This window comes from Chiloscyllium plagiosum, unplaced genomic scaffold, assembly GCF_037043375.1.
Source record: "Chiloscyllium plagiosum isolate Xiang-an unplaced genomic scaffold, Cpla_swu_hap1 HiC_scaffold_14, whole genome shotgun sequence".
NCBI lineage: Eukaryota > Metazoa > Chordata > Chondrichthyes > Orectolobiformes > Hemiscylliidae > Chiloscyllium > Chiloscyllium plagiosum.
The window spans coordinates 101,580,296-101,597,637 of NW_028270152.1; the positions used below are offsets into that span (position 1 = coordinate 101,580,296).

The window sequence follows — 17,342 nt, forward strand, 5'->3', positions numbered from 1 at the left end:
AAAGATGTAGGAACGGGTAACATTAGTGAAGCGAGCAGTCTGAAGAATGACTGTCATGAAAGAAAATAAAAACCTTGACGGGTGGAATAAAATATGGAAAGCCCAGTTCAGTACTTTGGTCGGAAGAATAGAGGCACATACTATTCCAAATTGACAACGACTTCGGTCATCTGAAGTTCAAAAGGGATTTAGCATTGTTTAATCTGGATTTTCCTATGGTTAACATGTAGGTTAGTTGTCAGTTCGGAATGCAAATCTAAAGCAAACATTCGTTTAGTGAGGGCCTACTTAGATAAGATGTGACATATCGCTGAGACTGTATAAGGCTCTGGTTATAATATATTTCACATTTTTGTAAACAATTTTGAACTCTGCACCTAAGGAAAGATGAGCTGGCCTTGGAGAATGTTCAAAGTAATTTCGAAGAATGAGCTCGGGAATGAAAGTGCTTTCATGTAAGGGATGGTTGAGGGTTCTGGGTCTGTACTCAAAGAAGCTTGATTTTTGTTTGTGGAATGCTGAGAAGTCTGGATGGAGTGAACTAGGCGAAGACAGTTTCATCAGTTGTACAGCCTGGAATGTAAGGGCAAAATGTCACAGTGAATGGACAACTCTTTACAACTGAGACTAAGAGGGCAGTGAATCTGTGGAACACGTTCCTATAAAATCCTGTACATAAAGACACATCATGTGAACTTAAGTGAGGTGGAGTGGGTTATTGACGATGGGTCAGGACTTACACGGACGAGTCACCATCTTAAATCCTTGGTCTTGACGACTGGATACTGAAAGATTTTCCTCTTGGTTAGTAGCAGAATATACTGATCAATCGCATGAGAAATATAGATAATTCCACCATTTCCATGAACTCTGAAAGCAGGATGTCAGTGGGTTCAATATGCATATTGCCCCTCTGAAGACTCATTTTTGTCAACAGAAAGCAACTCTCCTACAATCAGAGCTGTCTTACTTCGAACTTTTCAGAGTTATCTTTCTGTTCCTAAATCTCCTCATTGTTTCAGAGCCGAGATGAAGTTTGAATGTCTGAGGTGATGGAATGAATGTAGTTTCAATGCATCATAACACTTCATGACTCCCCAAACAGTGGATGCAATGGCTCAGGCTGTGAAAGAAGTTCCTTTGAATGTCTCTGCCAATTTGATCAGTTGACCCTCTATCTCCTCTGAATTCCCTTCAAAAAGAGTTTCTAAGTATTTAAAAAGTTGGTGACTGGATGTTCCTTTTGTTTTTCCTTAACATATTTCCATATTTTCGCAATATTTTCGCAAATTATCTTGGGAAATCTCTGCGTTGGACTTCGTCCAGATATGAGAAAATGCAGTTTGGTGGAGAGAGTCTCCAGGCCAGAATTGTTTTCATTGGAGCAAAGTGTGTTAACTATTGATCTTTTGGGTTATTTATGATGATTGGGTGCGAGAGTTGACAGAACAGGATGTCATAGTGTTACGCAACGTGGAAACAAGGACTTCCGTACAACTCATTCTGCAGGGCTGCTTTCAGAGAGGTGCAATTGGAGGTGTTGAATGAAATAAGCAGTTCATACAATGAATGATGGAGAAACTCAGCATCTGTAGAGAGACAAACAACAGCAAGGTTTTGAGGTCAGTATGATTCTTCTTCAAAACCCGAGATTCCTCAATGTAATTAAATGAACGTTGAGAAAATCTGGGTGCAGTTTGCAGGCATTTCTTGTGACTTAGCTTTGTCGAACTGAACTAGAACTCAGTTAAAAACTGCAAAGTGAATAAATGCAGTCAGGAGGATTGAGGTGCGCTGATAAACCTTAGTGTTTTGTCTTATCCATACACGTAAATATTTGACAACAGCAAGAATACTGAGCAGGAGTTTATTATTTTGAAGAAAAGAAAAACGGAAGAGATGAAGAAAGGGAAGAAGATGCAAGAATGGAAGGAATGAAAGCAGGAAGGAAGGAAGGACGGAATTTCAATTAACGAATGCTGACTGCACAATTTCGATAGGCATTTAAGCATTTTGAGGAGAAAGTGAGGTCTGCAGATGCTGGAGATCAGAGCTGAAAATGTGTTGCTGGAAAAGCGCAGCAGGTCAGGCAGCATCCAGGGAACAGGAGAATCGACGTTTCGGGCTCAAGCCCTTCTTCAGGAATGAAGAAAGGCTTGTGCTAGAAACGTCGATTCTCCTGTTCCCTGGATGCTGCCTGACCTGCTGCACTTTTACAGCAACACATTTTCAGATTTAAGCATTTTGGTCATGTGAAACAAATAAACGTGGCAGGATATATGTTCACAGTAGGACTGTAGAAAAGTAGTTAAAACCTATAGTCAGAAAACTGCTCTGAGTGGTCTTGAATTCGGGGCAGTTTAAAACCCAGAGCGACTGAGCCAACACTTTCTGTTCTGATTTGCGTCAGTGACAGTAGGATATTTACATTCTGTCCCACAAATTAGAATTAGACTGTAATCATATCTGAAAAAAAGCATCAATAATACATTAACATTGCTTCAGTGCAAATGTGTGGTCATCGAATTTTGTGCCATATATTTATTAGTTGTTGTAACTACAATCCGTCACTTGCTGAATTAGATTGAGAGTGGGCCATGATGCGGTAAATAAATTGAGGGCGAACTCCTTGCTTTATGAAAATTTTATTTTTCACAGCATTTTATGAGCACAGCAAAAGGACACAGCAACACCTTCTTGGACTCTTTACGGAACTTGTTCTGGGATACCTCATAGATGAATACATTCTTGCAGGAATTGAGTAATTGAAACAAGTTCGTTGTCTCTTGCAGGACGTAGGTTAAGTCTTTGAAATTCTCGTTGTTGAAGTATGCATCACCTTTAATACGCAAGTACAGGAAATGTCCAACTTCGGTGGCCCACAACAGCAGGAAGCTGAGGGAAATGGCAAAGAGCAGGACGATGGATCTTTTACGGTTTTACATCTTTGGATCAATGCCATGTTCAGCACTGACAAGTTTCCTACGGGATTTGCTGGCTGTGATGATGTATTTTACGGTCAGGACATTGAGTAGCAGGATGAGGAGAAATGGGAGAAAGGGAGTTAAGATGTGATCCATCCAGTCGTAGGCCTGCCAGATTGGTAACGTATAAAATATAGACTTTATACCACAGAACCAGGCGACCCCATCCAGGATGGAGAAGGGTCTGTAGATGATGTACAAAGGGGAATTTTTAACACAACATAGGACGCAGATCATTCCTATGATGAGCACCGCGGTTTTCTCGGTGCAGTATCTGATCTTCAGGCTTTGCAAGCAAATGAACACAAAACGGTCGATGGTGAAGGCTGCAGTTAGCCAGACGGAGCCATCCCGGCTGCAGCAGACCAGAATTGTAGTCAGTCTGCATATGGGGGTGGTAGACAGAACACTGTAGCTAAAGTAAATGCGGCTGATTCGGTTAAGTATGCATCCGGTGACAATAACAAGGAAATCTGTCATCGCTATGGCCATCAACTAGTAAGTGATGCACCTGGAGAGTCCACACCGCCCTCGGAACAGAATTGCAATTGATACCAAATTGGCTGTGCTGGACAAAAAAGTTAAATAGTTTGTTGAAATACCAAGTATAAAGAATGGCATTACCTAGATGTCAACTGGTGGACCGCAAGGAACATATACTACCTCGCCCTATCTGACACTGAAACCCTTCTGATCCACGACAGTGGAACCTTCAGACGCGGGCTAACCAACGTTCATAGGTAACTGTGAGTAGAATAGTCAGAAGTATCCACAATTGACATCTCAAACATTGTGTATTAGGCCTCTGCTAACTTACAAATTAACACCACAGGTGGCAATTTATTCTCTTCAGTAAATCATTTCATTGTTCACTTTCGTTTTGCTACTTGTGACCGTTCAGTTTCCCATTATTATCTGAGATGTCATTTTTTCTCCAATTATACCCTCTTGTATAATTATGGTATTTAACATTCCAGATGTGACGTTAATGCCTCAATTATCGAAATTGAATTCCTTCTTCAAAGCGCACTTTCTCCCTCCTTCTGTATATCACTCCTCATATCCAAACTTAAAGTCATAAAGTCATAGAGATGCAAAGCATGGAAACAGACCCTTCGGTCCAACCCATCCATGCCGACTAGATATCCCAACCCAATCTCATAAAACCTTCCGGCACCCGGCTCATATCCCTCCAAACCTTCCTATTCATCTGCCCATCCAAATGCCTTTTAAGTGTTCTTATTTTACCAGCCTCCACCACTTCCTCTGACAGCTCATTCCATACATGTACCGTCCTCTGTGTGAAAAAAGTTGCCCCTTAGGTGTCTGTTATAACGTTCCCCTCTCACCCTAAACCTATGCCATCTGCTTCAGGACTCCCCGAACACAGACAAAAGATTTTGTCTATTTATCCTATCCATGTCTCTCATAATATTGCAATCTTGTATAAGGTCACCCCACAGACTCTGACGTCCGGGCGAAAACAGCCCCAAACCCGTCAGTCTCTCCCGAGAGCTAAAATCCTCCAACCCTGACAACATCCTTGCAAATATTTTCTGGACCCTTTCAAGTCCACCATCTTCTTATTCTTCTCCAGTTTCTCTTTGTGTAAAACCTGTTTACGAAACTTCATTTGTATACCACAACATTCATATTGCAGTATGTGCAAACTAAAGCAACTCCATGTTCAGATGTATGAGCAAGAGGTGAAAGAAATCCGTCAACTCGCTTACTGATGAATAACTAACACAACTTTGCAAGATGAATGCCAAATGCAAACGAAAAGCCAAAATCCTTAATGAAACAAATTCCATTTTATTTTAATTCACCTCTGCAAAAAGTATCAAATATTAATTAGTTACACTATTCAAGGTAGTTGATCCGTTGCAGCTTACGTAATTAACTACTCAATGAGATAACTTCCATATCCGCCACAAATTCACCTGCACCTCCACACACATCATCTATTGCATCCTCTGCACCCGAGGTGGCCTCCTCTATATTGGGGAGACAGGCCGCCTACTTGCGGAGCATTTCAGAGAACACCTCTGGGACACCCGGACCAACTAACTCAACCACCCTGTGGCCCAACACTTCAACTCCCAGGATATGCAGGTCTTTGGACTCCTCCATCGCCAGACCACAACAACACGACGGTTGGAGGAAGAGCGCCTCATCTTCCGCCTAGGAACCCTCCAACCACAAGGGATGAACTCGGATTTCACCAGTTTCCTCATTTCCCCTCCCCCATCATGTCTCAGTCAAATCCATCGAATTCAGCACCGCCTTCCTAACCTGCAATCTTCATCCTGACCTCTCCGCCCCCACCCCAGTATGACCTATCACCCTCACCTTGACCTCTTTCCACCTATTCCCTCCCCCAAGTCCCTCCTCCCTACCTTTTATCTTAGCCTGCTGGACAAACTTTCCTCATTCCTGAAGAAGGGCTTATGCCCGAAACGTCGATTCTCCTGTTCCCTGGGTGCTGCCTGACCTGCTGCGCTTCTCCAGCAACACATTTTCAGTACTCAATGAGACAGGATTGCAGACTTGTATTTCAATCCCTGCACACAACTGTTGATTTCATTATATCCAACACAATGTGTAACCTGCAGAAATGTATACGGTAATAGATTCAGCCATTCCACCGTACCTTTCAACAACTTCATGGCTGATCTTCTTTATCAGCGTGGATGTATTACGATCAGTGCAGGAAAATGCACTTTACCACCTGACTAAACTGCAAGCACATATGTCATTAAATTTCTGGAATCTATTTTGGTTTAAAGTTAAATTTAATTCTGAATAATACAACAGGTTACTGTTCAGGCAATGCTATTCATTAATTCATATTTGCACAATCTATTAACAGAAATGTGTTATATAAATCATTGAATATAATCTTGCGTTGCTCGATGATATAAGTTCAAATAATGCACTAAAACTCTCCTTAATGGTGCAAAACGTGCAATAAACAAAATGGCAATACACTCTATATGTTCCTGGTTTATATCCCTTATATTTACAGGGGGGTGAACCTTAGCAAAATGGGAAAGGGAAAAAAAGAACTTTTGTGAAGATTTCCAAATAACTATGTTCTTTCTTTGCAATTCATTTCTTACCTGGGATTCCAACAACGGCAACAATGGGATAGGTAATGGCATAGAAGAGCCCTTTCAATGGCCCATGCATGACCATTCGAAAGTAACACACTTTTCGAATTTGAGCTGTTTAATTTTGTAAAAGATTCAAAGTTACCTTCATTTATTTTATCTGACAGTCTCCAGGGGAGCAATTAAACTGCATCATGCTATCAATTTTAGATCAATGAACAAACAGTAAAAAAACATTGTTTTACATTTGAAGCATTGACAAAGGAATGGTTCTATTATATTTATTTCAGTGGCTCTCTTTCCCCATAATCACGCTGAGTATGCCCACCGAAGTGGCTGATAGCAGATAACGACGATGAGTAGTATTTCGAATACAATCTCTTCTCATTATTTCAGCCAGGTTCCTCATGTTTTTGGCAGCTAAAACGTCAGATTAAGTCGTGTATTTATTTGATCGCTGACGTTACCTTATTGTTTAGATTTGCAGTTAAACAGTTGGAAACAACTTGGTAAAGCAAAACGATTATTCAAAAGTAACAAAATGAGATCACCACAGCATCGTATAGTGAGGGGGGCGAAGAGGCAATTATGAAATCCAGGAACCAATGCTGAGGCGAACGCATGATAATGTTTGGAACGAGTACAGCACAGAAGTAGCGGTTTGGACCATAAGATACATGATGCGAATTAGTTCATTTGGCCCACTCAATCTGCTCCACTATTAGATCATCGTGATATGTTTCACAACCTGGTCCTCCTGCTTTGTCCATTTCATGTCTGATCCCCAAACTAATCCGGCGCATTTATGTCTGTAACTTCGGCACACTTAGCCTGTGCAGCCTACTATGGAAATGTGTTCCACATGTTCACTGACCAGAAGCAAATGGTAAATGTCGTTCAGTCATTTCTTAAGTTTCTTCCCTTCACGCCGAGACTCTGCCAATGGGTCACTGTTCCTCCTAAGAGCAAAAATGTTTTCTTCAAATCCACCCTCTTCAGACTTCTCAGAATTCTGTAAATTTCAATGAGATTTCCCTTCATCCCGCTAAATTCCTTGATGTACAAACCCTACCACTCCTCACATGACAAACATTTCATTCCCGGGATCAATATCGTAATTGCCTTCTGAATCCACCCACCAAACAAAGACAGCATATCCTTCCCAAATTATAGAGAGCAAAACTGCTCATATGTTTCCAAATATACGTGATCAAAGATTTATACAATCTGAGCAGTGCATTCCTATTCTTGTAACTGAGCCTTTTGAGAAATGAATGTCAAAATAGTGTTTGCCTCCGTAACACAGAACTGAACTTGGATGTTATAGTAAGATAATCGTGAAGTAGAACTCTTCAGTCCATTTACACTTCACGTTTCCAAAACCTGTCCCAGTTGACGAAATCGTCCGAACATCTATTCTTTCTAGCAAAATGCACAAGTCCATGTTTTCCTGCAGTGTTTTACATCCATCAATTCTTTACCTATTATCCTAGCCTGTCCACGTGTACTTCAGCCTCCCCGCTTCCCCAAAATTCCTTGACATTCCAAGCATGAATGTGCAATCTGCAAACTGAGCAGCAATACTGTTGGTGCTGTGCTCAGATCATCAAGATACAATTTGCAAAGTTGGAGTTCTGACACTGACACTGTGGAATTCCACTACTCACTGATAGCCATTCTGAAATGAGAACCATTTTGACCAGTCTCTGCCTTCTGCCATTCAGCCAATCCAGTTCCTTGTACCATTGGCTTTTTCTTTAAATTTGACTGACTTCTGTGTGGTCCATGTTCTCAAAGAAAGTTTGTGAACACTGGCTCTCCTTTGTCTAATTTGGTTGTTATGACGTCAAAGTTTTCCCAACAGATTTATCAGGCATGAACTTCCCTTGAAAAAGCTATTCTCTCTCAAACCCTATTTTACGACACATTTCAATGTAATCTGCAATCTCACCTTTCACAATTGACTTTATAATCTTACAGGGGACGACGCCAGGCTAACCTAACAACAATTTCCCATCTTCTGCCTCACTTCCTTCCTGAACAGGGATGTGATGCTAGTCATTTTCTTGGCCACTGGTACCTCCCGAACTCATTGTTTGCCAAAAGGTCAACAATAGTACCTCGAATATCTCGACAGCTATGTCTATCAGAACCTTGGATTGGATCACTTCGGTCCAGGTGATTTATCTACGTTCAGAACTTTCAGTTTCCCGACCACCTTCAACTTAGTGATGTTCACTACACTTATCACTGTCCCCTGACTATCGTTCCTTTCTGGTATGCTAACTTTCTACCATGAAGGCTGATGAAAAGTATTGATTCAGGTCCTTCACCGTTTCTTGTTCATAACACTACTCTTCTCGTGTCATTTTCCAATGGTCCAATGTCTACACTAAACTTTCCCTTACCTTGGTTATATGTCAAAAATAAAGTTTATGAAATCTTCTTTCATATTTCTAGATCGCTTACCCGTTTACTTCGTTTTTTTGTTCTTTTTAAATGTATATTAGAGTGCCTCATGTGAGTTGATGTCACCGCCGCTCGTGAACTCTGGTGCAAAATCTTTTCATGCAAACTCTTTGACATTGTGAACTTTAAATAGTTTGATAATCTGATTAACGTTCTACAATATGCATATGCAGCAAGTGTACACGTTTTAAATTAAATAAGTATGCCCAAGTGCAGATTCAATCAGGTGACATTGAGGTTGATGATATTTTGTATGTGTACAGGTTTGTCCAGGACGGAGGTGAGAAGAATGAAAACGTTCTGAAAGCAAAGTATAAAAACCAAGGCAGGTATCGACTGACTAGATCCAGGAAGAAAGTTCCCCATGATTGGAGAATCTATTCCAGTGCTTCGAATTTCAGAATATGCGGTCTGCCATTTCAGTGAAGACTTAAGATATTTTCAGTCACTCTGAACTTTTCTACAACACCAGGCTATCATATTAAGTTCACTGGTATATTTAAAAACGTAACCCATACATGCATTCTCTGAAGGAAAACACGACTAAGTTCATCAAGATGTTTGGAATAAATGTGGAATTATGGCGTTGATATGCAAGATCAGTCACGGTCATAATGAATGGCTGAGCATGCTTGAGTCGACTGTGGACTAATGCAACCTCCAGTTTCCATGTTTCTTTGCTCTAACTTCACTCATTAGTGTCTTCTGACATCACTTTCTGAAACGTTAGCATTTAGAATGTCAATGATAGTGCACCCATGGAAACACCAGCACTCGCAAATTCCTCGACACGTTTCTTCTGAAGTGGAACTGCATCACCAATCATTCAGTCAAACTACTGAAAAACCCTTCCAAGCAATCTCGTTGGTGCTCATACATAGGAATGGCAGTTATGATCAAAAAAAGTGAGCTTAGAACCCTCTTCCTCTGGTGCAAATATTGAAAAAAAATAAATGTTGGTCGACTCCACTCGTTGTGAATAATAAACAAAAAAAAGGCTGGTTTCCTGGATTTATTTTGAACGTAGAATACTGCAAATTTTCGGCCGTGATTCTACTTAAATGATAAACAGGAGAGAAGGTGAAATGTCCTGCTGAGGTTCTATTGCTTCTGCTCCATTTGTAATTTATTCTACGCCTTGGAAAGAATTTAATGACGATCAATCTGATTTGATGAGGTGAACCAGACGGTTCCACATTCCCAAGAAAAATAAAGAATAGCGAGCCAATATAAAAACATTTTTAAATTGTGCATTGGATCATTGAGGTGTGATGCTTCTGCCCCTTTAATAAAGTTAATTTATCCCTTTCTTTTTTGCTCTAGAGCGTTCGTAAAGGGAGAGGTGCCAATATATGCAAATCTACAATGGCAGAGGAGTAGCCAGTTCTCCCAGTTTACAATTTTGTCTAGTTTGGTTGAGTTTTGGCAGAGAAGCTGCTGCAATGCATTGAAAGAAGGTTCCATGCTACAGCAGATGATTTTTGGGTAAATGTTTTCCCTGAGGTTTCCACTACTTGTAAGTAATAGTGTCTGAATTCATCTTTTATCAAAGTGTATATTTATATTGCGAGAATTGGTAAAGATCCTTGGTTAAGTTCATGCATCGAGTCTGCTGGGTTTTCTATTAGTCAGGTTATTCTAATTTACATTTGCATTCTTTTTTCGTGTTTTAGCTGCAGTTTTTAAATAAATTCTGTTTTGCTTGGGGCCGAGTGGTCTGCACAACTGTAGCAAAAAATGAAATGGAAAATCACTTCACATCTCTTTTTGAAACGAAAATCAACTTGCAAGAAAGTGAGCACTGTATACATTGGAGATCGGAGTCGAAGTGTGTGTCGCTGGAAAAGCATAGCCGGTCAGACAGCATCAGAGGACCAGGAGAATCGATTTTTTGGCCATACGCCCTTCATTCCTGATGAATGAAACTTTTTAAAAGAAGGTCTTGTGCCAGAAATGTCGATTTTTCTGTTTCTCCGATGCTGCCTGATCAGCTATGCTTTTCCAGTTTCACACACTTCGAGAAAAAAAGTTAAAATACAGAACATAGAGCATAGAACAGCAGAGCAAAGTACAGGCCCTTCATCCCACGGTGTTGTGCTGAACATTTAATTTCATCTGAGGTCAAGCTTACTACACATCCCTCAGTTTATTACCATTCATGTGCTTGTTCAGCAGTCGCTGAAATGTTCCTAGTTTCTCTGAGTTTTCTCAGACTGCTGGCAACGCATTCCACCAACCCATACATCTCTGCGTAAAGAACCTACCTCTGACATCTTCCCTCAATCAATTTAAATTTATGACATTTCGTGACAGCCATTTCAGCCCAGAAAAAACTCTGTCTCTCTCCTCTATCTGTCCCTTCCACTGCTTCTATCAAGTCACCTCTCTTCTTTCTTCGCTCCAGTGTGAAAAGCCCGAGCTCACTCACTGTCAATTCGTCAGACGAGCCGTCCAATCCAAGCAACATCCTCTCTAAATCATCTGAATCTTTCCTATAATGAGGCGTTTAGAACTGGGCACAATATTACAAGAGTGGTCTGACCAGATTATGCAGAGCTGCAGCAAAAGCTCGCGGCTCTTATACTCAATCGCCTTGCTAATGAAAGGAAAATAAATGTCTTCTTACCAACTACATCAACTTGAATGAAAAGTTTGAGGGATCTCAGTACATGGATCCCAAGATGCGGCTGTTCCTTCGCACTGCCTTTCACCCTGTATTCAAATTTCAAATTCGTCCTTCCTCAATGAATCATTAGCATTAATACAGATTGAATTTCAACTGCCGCTACTCAGCCCAACTCTGTAAATGTTTCCATGTCATGTAAGGTTTGTGAAGGTTTGTAGCTCAGGTTGAGGTTTAGGGTGTAGGTTTGCTCGCTGAGCTGTAGGTTTGATATCCAGACGTTTCATTACCTGGTTCGGTAACATCATCAATGACGACCTCCAAGTGAAGCGAAGCTGTTGTGTCCTGCTTTCTTTTTTTATCTTTCTCCTGGATGGGGTTCCTGGGGTTTGTGGTGATGCCATTTCCTGTTCGTTTTCTGAGGGGTTGAGAGATGGCATCTAGATCTATGTGTTTGTTTATGGCGTTGTGGTTGGAGTGTCAGGCCTCTAGGAATTCTCTGGCATGCTTTTGCTTAGCCTGTCCCAGGATAGATGTGTTGTCCCAGTCGAAATGGTGGCTACTTTCATCCGTGTGTAGGCCTACGAGGGAGAGAGAGTCGTGTCGTTTTGTTGCTAGCTGGTGATCGTGTATCCTGGTGGCTAACTTTCTTCCTGTTTGTCCTATGTAGTGTTTGTGGCAGTCCTTGCATGGAATTTTGTAGATATCTCTTTTCTACTTGTTCTACTTGAAGAAGCTTTTTAAGTTTAAAAACTAATTTGCATTGTGAGGAAAGACTGAGCGACGTCAGGCTGTCCTCATTAAAGAGAAGAAGGTCGAGAGGTGAAAACATTGAAGAGCAGAATCATGAGAAACGGGAGAGCTGGGTTTTGAATGCAGTTAAGGAACTGGAGTGTGACACAGACATGAGAGGAAATATCAGAGACATATGAGATAATCAGAGCATTAGATGGAGTGGACAGTGAGACCCTTTTTTCCCCTCGGATGGTGATGGCTCGCACGTGGAGACATAGCTTTAAATTGAGGACTGATCGAGAAAGGACAGGTGTCAAAGGCAGTCTCCTTACTCAGCGACTGGTCGGGATGTTCCACGCCCTGCCTGTAACAGTAATACCCTCGCCAAATTTAAGACTATTAAATAGTCATTGGATAAAGATAAGAATGACAATGGAATTGTGTAGGTTAATTGAGCTTCTGATTGGTTTCACAGGTCGGCGCGAAATCGAGTGCCAAGGGGCCTGTAATGTATTCTTATGTTCCATGTTCTCTCTTTTCCGAGAAATGGGTGCAGAGGCCTTCTGCAGTTCTAATTACTGATCATCAGAACAATCTTTTTTTTCCTTTTTGCTGCTGATAATTCCAACCAGAAAAATGTTTCCCTCAGATTCCGAATAACTGTAATTTTATTCGGGTATCTATTATCACACACTGTTAAATGTTGCCTCGATTTTTGGAGCAAATGCTCGCAGTGCCCCTTTAGAATTCCACTATCTGAACTGAGCTTACAAGGGGTCAGGAGATGAGTAAGCCTGACGAGACACTGACTGTATGACACTAAGCAGATTATTGCTGATTGATCAGATTATTACTGACACTTCCTTCACATTTACAAGGTAGACCGTGTACCGTTGGATCAGTGACTGAGTGCAATGCAAATGCCATGCGTTTTGCTTACAGGATATACTTGGGCAGCTTATCATAATGTTTGCAGTTTTCAGTGTTCATGCTGGATTGGAACAGCTAGGCTAATAAAGTGGCAGTCTCCGGAGTTGACTCACAGTTTTCAGTGTCTCCAGCTATTTCTTGACATTGTGTGGAGTGAATCGAGTTTTCTGAACATTGAGGTATGTAATTTTAGGTAAAAACAATGACTGCAGATGTTGGAAACCAGATTTTGGATTAGTGTTGCAGGAATCTCACATCAGTTCAGGCTGCATCTGAGAAGCAGCAAAATCGACGTTGTGGCAAAAGCCCTTCATCAGGAATAAAGCTATATGATGCTAGTGCCCACTGAAGGAGGTTGAAATGGATCATCTGCTCAGCGCTTCATGCTGAATGTTGTTACAAATTCAGTAGTTTTATTTTGTCCCGATGTGCTGTGCACCCACACAACTGGGGATTGCATTGTTGGAGAGTAGCGTTCTCCTCCAAAGGTCGCTTTCAGTGTACACTATCTTTAAGACACCACGTTGGAGGACCGCAGAGATAGATCTGAACCATTGATTGTGGGATCACTGAGGGCTGTTGAGCACTTGCTGCTTATGCTGTTTATCATGCAGGTCAGTCTCTCTTGCAGCGGAAGACAATAAGAGTTTCTCCAGACTGTCCCCTCATATCTAGGTTTGGCTTGTGCTGTTCCTGGCATGTACTTCTGCACTCATCATTGACACAGGGTGGATCCCAGGGGGATTGATGGTTACTGTAGAGTGGGCAAAATGCTGGGCCATGAAGTTACAGAATGTATGACTTGTACAGAATATGTTTCTGATGTTGCTGATGGTCCACTGCACACCACGGACACATCGTCATTAGTTGCTCAATCTGTTTGACGTGTGTCCCATTCAGCACACAGGTTCCGTCATATTATTTTGCGTTCGACAAAATGTGAAGATGGCCATTCCTCCTCAGAAGGCCTGGGCAGTGGCCATTCTTACTAATATAGAAAATGGAGAGGTGTATCTGCAGCAGGCGGAATGCTGATGATGTAGTCAATTATATATTTCCCTTTTATTGATTCCCTCATAACCAGCTGCACAGCAGGGTAGTGGCCACCGAATCCAGCATCCATGCTGAGTACTTTTTTGATTATATACCAATGAGCTTTCCCGCGCTCCCCCCTCCCCCCGCCTCGCTCTGGCCTATCAGTGGACAGAACCTCGCAGTGAGGGTGGTGACGATGCCTAAAACATAGTTTTGGTCATAGAAACCTGCAGAATCATTACAGACAATATCTGACTGTTGCTTGATTGGTCTATGGGAAATATACAGCAGGTCACATTTACACTTTGTATATTTTGTACAGTGAAGAGTTAATATCACATTATTTCTCACATATTTTAAAATAAAGCAAACACCATTGTTGTTCAGTTGAAAACAATTGAAGTGAACAATAATTAAATTACCAGAGTGCACACTTAAAATTTTCATTATTCAGTGACTGTCGTAAACAGCTGATTCATGTTCTGATCAGTGAACACACTATCTTACAGGCAGCAAAACTGCTGAAAATGATCTTGAGAGAAGTATGAATTCAGTCATCGTACAACTGGGCCTCCCTACTAAGTCCAAATCCATTTGGGAAGTCTGTCCAGAGAGTTTTCAATCTGGATCTGGACAGTTATTTGCACAAAACGTCACAACTGACCATTTAGAGACATACCAGAAGAACAGGAGAATGCGTGGGGCAGACTGGCCAAAGGACTAGCACTTTAAACACTTCTAAAAATCACCTCAAAACAAGTACATATTGCAAGTTTATTTGTTGTGATGTTTCACCTAAACTCTGTAGTTCCGATCTTGGACGAGATGCTGAATGGAGATGATATAAAGATGATAAACTCCTGTAGCATATGGTATCCTGCACTGAATCCCTCATAAATCCTATAGCGTGTATATCAGCTCCACAACGTCAGTAGCCAAACAGAAATGTGCATCTAAGTTGATGGCCAGCATGACCCAGCCCAACGTCCTTGTGTGTGACAAAATCTAGCGATTTCTATGTCAGTGTTTTCAGCATTGCTCCAACTATTAACAGCAAAATCTCTTCGTTGAAGGTCCGACATTATTGGATAATACCCACTTTTCGATTGCTCAATAAGCACAATATCCACTCATTTATTCAGTTAACTTTTATGTAAACAATATAATAAAAACAGTGCACAAAGCACAGTAAGGGACTTTTAAATGATGAGTCTCATTACTGTCCCCAAGAGCAAATTAATATTAAGTGTTATGACTTTCGCAACATGCAGTAATTTTCCCTTGTACTAATATTGTGTGCTAATATTCACACACAATCATATTCATAGCAACAGTATTACTGTGTGTCTCAACATTCTTCAACAGATATGAATACATTTTCAATTGCTTCTGCCCATTTCACAGTACAGTAATATGGTGTATGAATATCAGTATCTGTGTGATGCGATGTATATAAGATATGCCTATTAAAGTCTGACAGTTTGTTTAAAACAGCATATATCTTCAGTTGTTCACAGGACCCAACCAACCTCTGCTCACAAAACACAAACCTCCGTGTCCAGCACTGGGCCTGGTTGGAGAATATGTTCATTCTAACTTACCCCTGAAATATGATTGCGCCAGTGTCTTATTGACCTTGAGAAAGCGGTGGTGAGCTGCAACATTGAACCCCCAGAATTCATGTGCTGCAGGTAAACTTACATTGCTGTTGGGGAGGGAACAAGAAATAGTGACACTGGAGGGACAGTAACTTCCACATAAGTATGGTGGTGTTTTGGAACGGAACATAAATATGGTGTTGTTCCCATGTAGCTGCCCTTGTCCTTCTTGATGGTCCTGGTTTTAAAGGTACTTTGTAAGGAGCCTTGGTAAATTTCTGCAAAGCACAGTGTAGATGGCAGGCATTGCTACTACTGAGTGCCAGTGTATGTTGTGTGAGGCTGCAGTCAGAGAGTGAAATGGAGGGCATTTCATCGCGCACACATTCAACGTATGTCTTATAAGTGGTGGACAGTCATCGGAAATCGCGAGGAAAACGATGTCAATGGGATTCCTTGCCTTCGACATATTTTTGTAGCCAACGAATTTATATCAGTCGAAAAGAGTGGCGCTGCAAAAGGACAGCTGGTCAGGCAGCATCTAGGCCGCTGAAGAGTCGACTTTTCAGGCATAAACCCTTCACAATAATGAGGAATGCATTTATATAGTTCGTCTAGTTCTGGTGAACAGTAATCCCCACAATCTTGTTATTTGGGAGTGCAGTGATAGTGATGCCATTGAACGTTAGTGGATATGGTCTAAATCTTTATTATTAGAGGTGATCATTGACTGGCACCTGTGTAATGCAAATGTTACTTGTCGCTTTCCAGCGCACGCCTACACAAAATGTATATCTGAGAAATGACAAACATTGTCAAGTCGTGAGCATTAGCCAATCATTGGCGATCACACCTTCCTTTGACTTCACAGAGGAGGGATACTCGTTTATGAAACAATTGAATATTGTTTGGCCTAGGACAGAAAGCACTCACTGAAAGTGTCCCTTTCTCTGAGCGAAGAAGATTGCATAAAGTTACACCTGTTCGAGCGGTGTGTTACTACATATCAGAACAGATTAATCTTACAAAATCTACCCTAACTAGCTGAGCTTAAATAATTCGACGGCTTTGTTGTAACGCAAAGTAATGCCAAAAGTGTGTGTGTTCCGTTCCTGCACTGACTGACGTGACTACAAAGGTCTGATCTACTGAAACCTCCCTTTGTTGAGTCATGATGACTGTCCAGTTAAACCATCACCATTCATCTCTGTATAACAAGAGAGTAACCCTATCTAGCTCTTGGAATATGGTGCTTTACCTTTCCATTTCGAGGGTCACTGATCCATCAGCTGAGAGAGTTGAGTCAGCAGGAGGTTTGCATGTCAATGTTTGATATATTGGAAAAAGGATGCCATAAGACAGAGAAACAACAGTGTGCCCATCCGCTCAATTCATTTCAATCAGATGTTATCTGTTCTAATAATCTTCTATTCTGCTTTCCTGCATTTTCCCCATAACATTTGCTTAAAAATATACTTCCCTCAGACTAGAACGTATTTAATGATTCAGCCTCAACTGCTTTCGGAATATTCTATGATTGTTTTCCTGAAACTGAGTGAGACTTGGTGGACTTTAACTCATGCCTTGTTTCTGGCACGCTGTGAAAGTTGAACCTACATTAGATGCTAGCCTTTCCACTCAAGCTTCATTGTGGCCAGAGCCAAAACAAAAACACGTCCCCCTTGTGAAACTCTATCCCATCTATTCTCATAGCCTGCATCTCGGTGTTCTTCTCGAACATTGTCTTTTACCAGTGTGATAAGTCATGAAAAAAACATTAATTTAGCGCTTCCACTATCTCTCACACTCCATGCACAACTTCTCACTTCTATCCTTGATTGGCCCTCATCTTAGT

General features: G+C 41.2%; 1 pseudogene; it reads right to left on the reverse strand.

The window, feature by feature from the left end:
* Nucleotides 1–2,645: 2,645 nt before the first annotated feature.
* LOC148148074 (galanin receptor 2a-like) lies at nt 2,646–6,176 on the reverse strand (annotated as a pseudogene).
* Between the last annotated feature and the right edge of the window lie 11,166 nt (nt 6,177–17,342).